Source organism: Pteropus vampyrus, unplaced genomic scaffold (genome assembly GCF_000151845.1).
Source record: "Pteropus vampyrus isolate Shadow unplaced genomic scaffold, Pvam_2.0 Scaffold69, whole genome shotgun sequence".
In the NCBI taxonomy this organism is placed as follows: Eukaryota; Metazoa; Chordata; class Mammalia; order Chiroptera; family Pteropodidae; genus Pteropus; species Pteropus vampyrus.
Genome location: NW_011888850.1, coordinates 3,823,350 through 3,836,349, shown reverse-complemented (window position 1 = coordinate 3,836,349; position 13,000 = coordinate 3,823,350). Strand labels below are relative to the sequence as shown.

Sequence of the window (13,000 nt, the reverse complement as noted above, 5' to 3'; positions counted from 1 at the left end):
ATTTTGTATTGTGATATCCATGAAAATATTTTTCCATCCACCCCTTGAAAAAGTCATCATTTGACAAATTAATGATTGCACTAATTTTTATTCATGTATGGAATTGTAATATCATATCCAATTTCTTTGGTTGGTAAGAAATTATTGGATCAGTTGCTAAATTTCCATAATTTTTCATCTTCTGAGGAATTTAATGTATTTTGATATTTTAAAAAAGTACATTAGAACTTTGGGTCTTACATGAGACTTGAGGCTATCCAGATGAAAGGAACTTAATTGAATTAATTGATTTAATTAATAACTATTATCTCATTAGGGGGATTGATATAACATTAAATATGTAAAATAAAATTTCAGCGAGAAAATACATCATGATCAGTTCATACATTATCTAATTCCAGGCTGGATTTGTAGGAAAGCATGTAATGGAGTATCTTATCATAAGAGCTTACCATCTTTGGATTGATTTTGAACAAGTTGTGTTATCTCATTTATTCATATGGACTTTGAGTAACACACACTTATATCTTTTGGATTTTGTCTTTTCCATGTTTTTAAGAGATCAGTGTATATTTCAGATATTTATGAGCAAACTACAGAGTCAGAGTTCAGACTGTTTTACTGCCTTAAACTCCCGTGAGGTGTTTGCCAGCCCCTTACACGGCGATGAGAGGCCGCAGTTTGCCTCGCCTTGTAGTGCGATGTTCACAGGGGCTGAATGGCACTGTTTGTTTACGTGAAATTACATCATTTGTTGCATGTAGGTAAGAAACAGTTTATTCTATTTAATAGTCTCTGAACTCGATTTTTGAAGTTTTAATTTTGACATTTTTAATTTGAATCATAAACTTTAGTGGTGAAATTGTTCTGGTAATGGCATTCCTTAATTGGGAGAAAAGGAGAGCGTGGGTGATTGGGCCGTGTCAGCTCTGTAAACCCAGGGCTGGGGTTGTCCACGGTAAGCAGATTACTAGATTGCCTTATGATGTCTAACTCATAGTAAATATTAGTTTCTGTATTTGGCAGTTGATCTTTTATATCATGGATACTAACTTTCGAACAACATGCTAAAATCTCATGGCCAAAAATGGGCACGTTTTGTACACTACATTCAGTCCCAATTTCTTTTTTTCCTTTTTTGTCTTGTTTCTTACTTTATGTTGGTGGTTATAAAGTTTAGAACTGAATTGGAGGGTGATTAATTGTGAAAGTAGGTATTAAAGTGGGAAAGAAATATAAGGATGACCGCTTTGTTCCTCGCTTGTGATACAGCCCCGCAGTCCCTAACCTTTTTGACACCAGGGACCGGTCGGTGTTCCTATGAGACTCTAATGCCTGATGATCTGAGGCGGAGCTGAGGCGGTGATGCCAGCGCTGGGGAGCGGCTGCAAATACGGATGAAGCTTCATTTCCTCTCCCTCTGCTCACCTCCTATTGTGCAGCCCAGTTCTTAACAGGCCATGGATGGCACCAGTTCCTGGCCTGGGGGTTGGAGACTCCTGAATAGCCCATTCTTGCTATCTGGCTTCTCACTGTTGTCTCATTAGTTTCCTCTTCCTCTATTCTTCATCAGAGGGGGACCGCACCAGCTCCAGTGAAAGATGTATTAAATTTTCATAAAATTATATTAATGTCTCAAAAATTAGATACTCTGGTAAATACAGTCATCATCCTCACGACCATTTATATTTCTGGCATTCCCTTCTGTTTTCAGTGCTCTGGTGATTGCAGAACCGTATTTTATCAGCTTACTGATGTTCTTTCGATTTTGTATTAAACATTATCTTAGTGCATATTTTATAAACCCTATAAACAAGTATTAAATGAGATTTTAAAAATATTCTACTAAAGCAATATAGTTTACTTCAAAATTGTACTTCTGCATTTTAAATAAGTACACTTGGTGATTTAATGCACATTTAAGTTTGTGAATTGCTGTCTTATGATCCTTTGCTCAACTTTTAGTAAAAAAGACAAATTTGTGAACATATTATTTTAGCCTGAGATTGTAGGTACCGTATGAATGTTGCTCTCCCTGGCCAGTCTCACATATGGCTGTTGACGGTCATTCCCCTCTGACGCTAAGGATCAGAGGGTTAAACATGTGGTATGCTTTCATTTTCAGGTACTGGGGGAAAAATATAATGCAAAAATATCTATGCATTAATATTGAAATTTTCCTATGTATTCTCTAGTAATTTACTAGGTTACATAGGTAATGATACTTTCTAATTCTTCCAGTTATGCAAGTGCACATATTATTACCAGTTCATAATAAAGAGTAGACACGGGCATTTTATCGTTCTCAGTAACATGTTCTGTGGGTGTTTATGTGAAGTAGGCATATGTTTGAACCTTATGCAAGCTAGAATTATTCTGGCACAGTTAGAACTTTATGGGAAATGCTGATTTGTGTTTGTGTTTGTGTTAGGGTGGTCTTTGTCCAGGCATACGTCTCTGCAAAGCTATTATACTTTATAAATATATATGTAAATTTAGAAATAAGGGTATATCCGCGTTACCCGCATCTTGCTGCTCGTTACCGGGCTTGGCTCTTAAGCAGTGACATAAAAGAGCTGTGTTAGTGACTTGCAGGGATCCTTCTTCTGCTTGGGATTTAATATTTACCAAAAGTTTGATCAAGACAAATTGTATTTTGGAAGGATTGTCTGAAAAATGCAGGACGTCTGTTCCTATAGGTGCTCTATGGTCTTATCCTTGAGTTTAACAGTGTTGTTTTGGGAGTTAAGGACAGTACTTGGGCTACCTGCTTCTGTACTCTGTAGAATTGCTTTTACTAAATTTTGCTTTGCCATTATGCTGTTCGCTCAATATGAGTGATGTTATACAAAACAGCCCTATAAACTTTTACTTTACTTACTGTAAAAATGTTATTGCAGACATTGAAAACACATGGGAGAAATTTCTTTCTCATTTCAGTACCAGGAACCAGGAATAGTTGTATGTTCCTCCCTGAGCAATGATCTGTATTTATCTTATGGGCAATGAATCACATAATTTATTATTTCTTGCTTCATGTTGGTTGTTATAAAGCTTATAACTGAATTTTTGGCCCACTCTTGCAAAGTGTAAATGACTTTGTAGTTCTAACTTGTGTGTTCTGCCTTGAATCCTAGTTTTGCCTTGATTTTACTTACATTTTTAATTTTAATTTTTATTTTATTTTTTAATTTCAAATAATGTCATTTATAGAAAAGTTGCAAAAATAGTACAAGGAATTCCCATTTTACCCTTCACTCAAATTCCCTTGACATTAATATTTTTCTACACAGATGTTTGTTTTCTCTTTCCATATACACACACACTTTTCTCTTATTTGCTTTTAATTTTCTTATCCATTGTATCTGTACTAATGCCTAAAATGCTTTTGGATGGGGGGGGGCATGAAGCAGCATATCACTAAATTAACAATCATAGTAATAGATAAGAATGTATTCATTTTAAACCTGTATTGAAATAAGAGACCTATTTCAGATAGAAAGATAAATTGTATCAGAGAGAGAAAGAGCGAGAGCGAGAGAGCGAGAGGGAGAGAGGGAGAGAGGGAGAGAGAATCCTTAAAACACTTTGAATGGCAGAAGAGGGGAAATGCCAAAGGCATTTTGATTTAAATAAAAAATAGGGAGTTGTTTTAAACAGAAACAGATAACAAATACTAAAGCATGAAGAATGTTTGAGAATGTATTTGCTTTAGTAATCCAACCCAATTTAGTAATCAAATAATCAGAGTAAGACCATAAGTAGAGTCTTTATTCAGAAATATTTATTTTTTATTAACTTAAGTTAGTCATAAAATATTTTCACATTTGATAGTTTTTATACTAAGTTTTTTTCACTTAATATTAATCAACCCTCAATAATAAGATTATCTGGGGAGATAAGAATAGAATGACAATTGTTTATATACCTGTTCTCTTTCTTCAAGGCAAAACCAAAAACATATACTTTATTATTCAATATAGAAGACTTCTAACTTTATATTGCTATTTCAGATACTTCAGATATGATCTTTTTAATGGCTCTAAACTGTACACAGAGCAGGAAAAATAAGTGAATAAAAATGAACTTAAAGAATATTACAAGCTAGAAAAATGTTAATCATATTCTAAAAGTAATTGTACAAATCTATAGCTTAAAACCCACAACATAAAATAGTTAAGTTGCAAAAGACAAAAAATAAAAACTTGCCATGTGGCCTATGAAAATGAAACATACTTGAATTAAAAGGAGCTAAAAGAATGCAGTCTAAGTTATATTCATTTCTTATTTTCATGCAGTTTGCTAGAGGAATCTGCATACACAAAGAGCCTCTTTTTCCTTCCATAAATATCAGTTTTCCCATTACTAATTTGCCTCATGTTTGTGTGTTTGTAAACCAAAATGGAAGTCTTAAAAAGACATTTTTAGGAAGCAAAATGAACTTCTCCAAAATCTTGTAGAAAATAAAACAAACATTATGGAATTTTAAATGTATAATATTTTTAAATATGTCTTCTGCTGTAAAAGAATTAATTTTAAATAATCGTGATTACTTTAATGCCGTAGAGCCGCAATTCTGTGACGTTGTCTTAATACAGTGTCTACAGATGGCATTCACTTATTCCATCAACAGTGTGACATAGCATTTCAGAGAATGCGCTTTGTTGGACGGACCTTGGGTCCTGTCTCCACCACTCATTGTATGTGACCTTGATTTCCCATTAGTAACAGGGAGCTAATAATGGTTATTTCTTGTGGCTGTATGAAAATGGAGTGAGATGATGACTGTATCATGTTTAACTCATGGTAAAGGCTTAATAAATGTTAGCTGTCACAGTTATTATTACCTCAAGAACCATGCTGATATTTGTTTATGTGTATTTGTTATTTATATTTGATGATGCTTTTTAAAAGAGATGCTTAAAACTTACAGTCCGGCAATATGGAAAAGGTTATGTTTGATAGATAAAGAAGTACTCGAGTAAAACCAATTATTGATTATTCTTTAAATTTTATACATAAATTATTTGACTTTTCTTTTAAACCCTTTCAACAAATTTTCAATGAAGTCGAGTTTACTTTTTCTAGTTGCCTATTTAGGTAGTATTTAGAGAAGGGCCTGGAACATAATATACTAGTAAATGTTTACTTAATAAATGAATTAAGTGTTCCTTTTCATTTATACTAATCTTTACTGTGTACAATGCCATAAAATATTTTTCATGCATCAGATTTTTTTTTTCCCAAATATCTGTAGCTGGAAAGGAATTTGTATTGTTAAAAAATATTTGACTTTCAAATTTTATTGTAGTGGTTTATCTTTTCAACTTTCTTCTTTTCTTGTATGTGGAACAATGGACTAAAAGCACTAATATTTCTTAGAGTTATCTTAAGTGCTGTCCTATTATATCTTCATAATAATTCTCCATAGTGTGCCCTTGTATTATCTACTTCCAAGGATTTGAAAACTAAAGTTAATGAAATCAAGTCACTTGTCTGAGTCACAGAACTAGTGATCAAGCTGCAATTTGAATCCAAAACCCAGGTTTTTTACCACAATTCTCAGATGCAAAATCAGATTGAGGAAATTAAATTAAATTAAAACCCAGTTCATATTTGTATCTAATTTTGTATTGTTTAGAGTATCTGTGACAATTTTGATATATTTAGACATATTTTAACTTAAAAAAAGCATATTCCATTTTAGGCTTGTATCTCATTTTCTCAAAGTGTTTGTGTATCATAGACTTTTAAAAAAGACTGTTGTTTTTATGAATTTAATTTTTTTTCTTGCTACAAAGAAGACGATTAAGATATAGGCAGATACACACACACACACACAACTGTTATGTATAATGGGGGGATGCAGTAGGCACAATAATAGTCCCCCCAAAAGTTCAAATCCTAATCCTTGGGACCTGTGAATATGTTGTTACATGGAAAGGGGGAATTAAGATTGCAGATGGAATAAGGTTTATAATCAGCTGACCTTAAAATAAGGAGATTATTCATGTGGGCCCAGTGTACATACAAGAATCCTTAAATGGGGAAGAAGGAGGCAGAAGAATCGAAACAAGAGTGAGGCCGTTGTGAGAAAGACTCAACTGGCCATCTCTGGCTTCGAAGATGGAAGGGAGCCAGTGGCCAATGAAATAGGTCAGCCTCTGGGAACTGGACAGGCAAGGAAATAGACTCTCCTCTAGAGCCTCTAGGAAGAACACAGCACTGATGACATCTCGATTTTAGCCTAGTGGACTTTCGACTTCCGGAACTGGAAGATAATAACTTTGTGTTGTTTTCAGCTACTTAAAAAAATATGGGCAGATACAAAGTAACTGAGAAGTTATTCTATATAGGAGATAAAGTTTAAGTTCTTTCTGTGAGATCTAATGATCTATTATCAAACAATAGCCTTTATCACAATATGAAAGTGTAGAGGGTGCCCCGATTATATGAACAGTAGTCTTGTGCTGAGTGAAATTTCTCATATCGAACCTTTTTTCAAATGACTGATTCAGTATATCGATATACTTCCATCCCTGTAAATGACTGAGGGAGTCTGCAGAGGTTTCTGCAAATCAGTAACTCTGGAACTTATAGATAAAAAGCATTTTTTAATTCTATAAGGAATAATTTTAATGCATTATAAAAATGTCATACCTTGTGGTCTATCATTAGAGCAAAGAATCAGAAATCTTAAAGAAGTTTTTATTTTTGTATACCTAAATTTATGAGCTAGGGTCAGCAGTCTTATATTAAAATTTTATCTGAAAAGCAGTCTTCAGATATGTAATTAGGTAATTCACATTCTGGTCATACACTTAAGCATACTCTAAAGTAAAAGGAACAGTTTTAAGTGAATGTGAAGGAAAATACAACTGTATGGATAACATAACTCACATACTTTTGATCTATGGCTTTTGGACTATTGAGGAACACACTTGATTTCAGATTTGGCTTAATTCTGATTCTTAATTATTCTCTTAATCATTCTATTACTATTTGAATTTTACATATTTTGGTAGACTTCCATGAAAATTAGTAGCAGCCACAATTATATGTATTATATATTTTTTGATATAAAATAGAGCTTTTGACTGGACTGTGAACAGATCCTTAACATATCTTTTCATGAAATAATTCCTGCATGTATATAGTTATAATATTAATAGCTATTGTCTTCTTTGGTTTCAGAGAGACCTTTTAAAGACCTAGTGGAACTCCCATGAGGCTATTGGAATTTCCATTTCAAGAAGTAGAGTTAATAAAGGCAAACTTGAGTTGTCTTAATGATTATTCAGTTTTTGCTTGGTGGCTTTCAGAGTGTCTTGCCACTTTATAGAGGTGGGGTGGGGGAGACTAACAGATGGCAAACCTGCAAGCTGTAGCCTCTGCTTTTACCCTCAGTGTCATCACATGGGCCACTATATCAGTCTTTAAAGCCTTGTCCCCAAGGCTTAACCCCCTGGGGATTCTATGGTTCTAGTAATTAGAGGTTGACCATCTTTGTGTCTAAGCGTGGTATAAGCCTCTTTTTTCTTTCAAAGGAAATAGCCTGATAGTCTTAGAGATCTCCAGTACTAGTAAGTATCTTCACTGGTTAATTTTTCTGATGACAGTAAAGGTAAGTGAGAAAATAAGCTCTGTGGAAGGACTATACTAACGTAACATAATTAGTAATCTTTTGCTTTCTGTACTGGTTATTTTCTTAAAGGTTATTATTTCATATGTCCATTAAATACGTAATAATTTTCTTTATGCCACTAAAAAATCGATAAAAGGACTTGAAATTCCAAATATTCTGTATAGAGGGGAGAATTATTAGAATATGAAAATGTTTAATTTATATATTTGTTTTTTTTCATAGATATTCCAGGCCAAGAATCTAGCTAGGAATCAAACTTTTGAAATGACATAAACAGTTCTAAAATTGTTTTTGAATGTTAATATTAAGGGTACATTGGGAACATACAGTTTTTCTATTTTTATACAAAATTATAATGCATGAAATATTGATACTTAATAATAAACTTCAATTCTGATGACCACTTCTTAATACCATGAGGTATCACTCTTTTATAGTACATTAAGTTATTCCTTATAAAATTAAAAATCTGAAGGAAGTTATCAGTTATTCTAAAAAAAAAAATGTGTTGTAAATATTCAGTCCATCTTGGACTTGGCCATTTGTTACTGAAAATATGAGAAAAAGTATTAGTGCATTTATATTTAAAGGAATCCTAGAGTTGAGAGGGCCTTAGAGTCGACCTAATCTAATTTTTTCATGTTTTGGATGAGGAAACTGATACCCAAAGAGGTTTAGTGACCTGCTGAAGGTCACGAATTTGTAGAACTGGGGATTCATTACAGACCTCTTTAACCTATATCATGCATCTTGAAGTCAGTATTAATGAAAAACTAAGCTTCTAGGTCTCTGCTGTACCACGAAACCATTTCATTTAATATTTATATTCAAGTTAAGTTTAGCTTTATCTTTCTTGTTAGGACATAGTCTTTATGTTTTGTTTTGCAGGTATACTGGTGAATTTTCACATGTAAAACCTTTTAGAATACTAGTGAATTTTTTGCATGTAAAACCTTTTAGAATAATAAGAAAAAAAATATCAGCAACTCTGTGTTTTTGTATCTATTATTTGTATCTATTCTCTAGAAACAGGGAAGATGGCATCTAAGTTTGTGTGTGCAAATGTGAAGTAAAGTGTAATTAAATTGCACTTATGAAATGAGTTCTGAGCCAGTAATAGCTCTGGGAACTGTTTTCTAAAGCTAAATTCCCAATGTACCCTTCAGCCAGAAATGTCTACAGAATCTTGGACATCATCTGGAAAGATATAGGAAACAGAGCATTTTTCTACTTTTATGCAAAATTATAATGCACGAAATAGTGACATTTAAAAATAAACTTCAATTCTGATGACCACATCTTAAACTGAGAAGTTAACCTAGAAATAAAATGAGCACTGAGATGATAGAAGGCGGTAGAAGAGGGTATTGCTAGCATGAAATGAGAAACTAAAACGGTTAGTATTCTTGGAAAATTGAAGCCTTATGCGTGTTTTAAATATAAAGCAATCATTAAATGAGTGGATACTGTAACAAAAAGGAGTGGTTCATTTCTCAAATTCAGGAATGCTATAATGAACAGTCATTTAATAAAGTTTATCACATTTAAGTTTGGAAGAGATAAAAGGAAGCACTATCTCTCTCTAGAGGCGGCCAATTTATGGAACTCAGTAGCGCAACTCTCAGGTGAAAATGAAGAATTTAAAAAGATCTAGATAAACTTATGGGTGTTTTATTCATATGAGTTGAGAGAAAAAAAAAGATATTGTTGAGAGACTTACCCTTAACTTTTTGTAGTTCACAGAAAACAGTCATATTATGTGGTGACAGAATATTTGACTGACTAGACCAAGATCCTGGCTCAGAGTGAAAATTCTTATGAGCAGAAACAATCTTTTTTATATATCTCCTTTTCTAACATTTAGGGAAATATAATCTTCAGTTGTGTAGATGGCAAAATTATACTAATTGAAACTTTAGCTTTTATATAGAAAACTATGTAAATACCAAGTAATAAAAGGAAAAGCCAGTAAAAATAAGAGTAAATGGAAGCTAGTAACAGGTGAGACTCAGTAACCTAACAGGAATTTTGTACAAAGTCTAGATTGAACAACCGTAAAACCATGACTATATTAATGCAGTGAGACTCACAATATTATAATAATTTATTAATGACAATATAGGAAAAATGAGGCTTTAGAGTCCTTAGAAATCTTAACATTTAAATTGGTCATCAAAGCTGCATATCAAAAAATAAAAAAGATGGGGAAAAACAGGTGTCTCTTTTGAAAAAGTCTGTGAATCACATCCCTTGACACCTACCTATTCATAGCCCCATAGGAAGAGCCAAATATATAGAAAAAAGGAAACTGAATAAAAAGTTAAGTCCAGCACTGAGTAGTTAGAACCTCTATAGATTAAAAAAAAAAAAATTTAAGTCGCACTTTGGAATCGATGCCTCTCTCTATGTGTTAGAAAAATAAATACATTTCAAGAGGTGTGAGACTGGGATAGAGTGTGCGCACGTGTGTGTGGGCATGCGTGTGTGCGTGTGCGTGTGTGTGTAGATTAGGAGACATGTCAGTGTTGTTGGAGAAGGCTCAGAAATAGTGCATCAAGACACCGAGATGCAACTGTGCTGAACAAAATTGTGAATTAAAGTCTGTTAATTTAGATTATTTTGAGAAAAGAGGTACAAAAAAGAAAGGGATGATTGGATTTCTCTTTTCTCTCAACTCTATTTTTCCACCTTTTCCTATTCTGCATACAGGAATGCAACTGTTTACCTTATTGATACCAAGACTAGTTTTATATCCAACCTACCTAACATCTAAAAATGATTCTTCCTGCCAAAGGAAGTTCATATTTTTCTCTGAAATTCAAATAATTATTTTTTATTTTAAATAATTTTTAATGGTTAAAACTTTTTTTAACAATAAAACTTATTTCTTAAATACATTACAAGTATTTAGGTATTCCAGTGTTTTTAATCCTAAGTAAAAGGGAAAAGGTTTAAACAATAGTTTAATAAAATTGCCAAGGTTCGGTAATACCTTAGTTTTTAGATAATTTGTTTTTTGTTTTCATACTTTGGAGCTCTTCTCCATTTTTCAGATTCTAAAATCTATTCCTTTAGCTTGCTGGTGGACTACATCCATTATATACACAATTTGTTTTTAAGGCAAAAGTTTCAAGACACATTCTAGAACTCTTGAGTAATCCTTTAAAAACAGTGGTCTTGTGAGTAAAATACCAACCTAACTGTAAGAAAATTTGGATTCCACTACTGCCTTTTTTCCACTGAATTGCTAGAAATATTGTAGGCACTTGATAATTGTTTATTTCCATTCACTGTGACCTCGTTGCCATTTTGCATGTTTCAGATTCCCAAATTGTAATTTGGAAGAAGGCCCATTCCTTGCCTGCTCTTGTAGGGTGTTAGTTTTAATGTCTAGTATTTTGAGCTGCTTTAGAAAAATAGGACTATTATATAAGCAGTACAGCTCATATTGTAAAAAGAAAAGAATCTTTGTCAGTATATCCTTATTTCCTGAGGGTACCAAAAACTTGTGGCCACTTAAACAAGCTCTTGTAGTAATCATCTGCAGGAGGATTAAGATGCCCTAGAACAACAGTCCCCAACCTTTTTGGCACCAGGGACCTGTGCTCCTATTAGAATCTAATGCCTAATGACCTGAGGCAGAACCGAGGCGGTGATGTTAGTGCTAGGAGCGGCTGCAAATACAGATGAAGCTTCGCTCTCTTGCTTGCTGCTCATCTCTTGCTGTGTGGCCCAGTTCTTAACAGACCATGGACTGGTGGTACCAGTCCCCATCCCAGGGGTTGAGGACCCCTGCCCTAGAGTATGCCTTAATTTTTTTTCTCTCCTTGGTTGGGATATAATATCTCCATCAACCAAAAAGAAATCTTTGCTTCTAAAATAACTACAATGCTTAACTTGTGCAATTAACAAATCATGCTTTTTTTCATCTTTATGATTAAAATTCTCTAAGCAACATCGAATAGTCATACATTTACATTGGCATTCATTCATTTGAACTAATAGTTAAAATTATACTAAAATATAATAATATTTAATTATAGCAATTAATAAAAGCTAACACTTACTGAATGCCTACTGTGTGCCAAAGGATTAAGGCTCAGTGCTAAACTTGTTTTTGGGACAAGGGTGTGAACTTGGATAGTGAAACAAAGCTGATAATATAATTGTGAAATTGTTAGAAAGATGTGTAATTAGCCGTGTTGCATAGTTTCTCATGGTGAGATAATGTAATTGTGGTGTTTGGCAAATGTTTGGCAGCTCTTTTTTGTTTCCTGCCAAGTAGGTTTATATTAGCCTTACCTTCCTTTTCTTCATGTGTCTTGATACCTACATTTGTATAGTCTTAATTCTTTGGGTCAGTGTGAATCTTCTTAAATGGTGACATGCTACTGATCATTGTTGGTAGTGGTATGAGGTCTAAATGATGTAAGAATTCATGTTTTTTAAAGAGAAATTACTACTTTTTATATGGTGTTATAAATTTTCAATTGCCACCATCAAAAATATTAAATGTTTTCATGTTTATGATGCTATACAAATAAAATGGTTCTTCTAAGAACTTAAAATTGAACGTATCCAAGTACCTATTAATAAACTTTTGTTTTTTTATTTTTAAAAATTACATGTACATTAAACAACTCCTAGATAGCAAATAGCAAAAAAATGTTTAGAAAATTAAATGTCTCTGTGAGTACAAGCAGGAAGAGAATATTTGTTGTAAATAAAGAGAAGCAAATTTTAGCATTTGTTTTGGGGAAAATTTTGTTTTTGAGGAAAAATCATTTTATGCTTTACTTGATAGGAATAGGGACATGCAGGTAAGAGTCAATACACAACAAAATTCTTGAAGAGTTAATCCAGCATAAATGTAAAGATGCTTCTATGATTTGTTTGAAATTCCTAACTACTATTTCAGGGATTTATTTCATTTATTTATAATAGTTTCCTAGTCCTTTCCCTACACTATAGATTCAAAAGTATTGCCCTTTAGTGATCATTCGGTTACATACTATTATTGTATTTTTGGGAGCATAACATATTAAGAAAGGAGTATAGAACTTTTTTTTTTTCCCCTGATGTGGTTTACAGAAGGAGAGGGACTAGTCTATAGAATGGATCTGAAACAAAGCTTATGGACTTAGACTTAATTAGTTAGGGTAATTAAAAGTACAGCGAATCTAATAAGATCTGGTACTTGGTTTTTCTGAAATGGATTACTGACTGACTGTTTTTTTTCCCCCTCTTCTTCCCACAGGAAACCAGTTCCCTCCAATTGCAGCACAGGACCTTACTTTTGTTTTAAAGGCTGGCTATCTTGAAAAACGCAGAAAAGGTAAACTGTAAGATTCTAAT

General features: G+C 33.1%; 1 protein-coding gene across 4 annotated transcripts in view; it reads left to right on the top strand.

Annotated features, from left to right (window-relative positions):
- Positions 1–13,000, top strand: part of SKAP2 (src kinase associated phosphoprotein 2) — a 158,002-nt gene that overhangs the window by 77,591 nt on the left and 67,411 nt on the right. For all 4 annotated transcript variants that reach the window (XR_002780786.1, XM_023531503.1, XM_023531505.1 and 1 more), the window contains exon 4: positions 12,903–12,980. The gene's annotated coding sequence lies outside the window, so the exon portion shown is untranslated. The remainder of the gene's footprint in view (positions 1–12,902; positions 12,981–13,000) is intronic.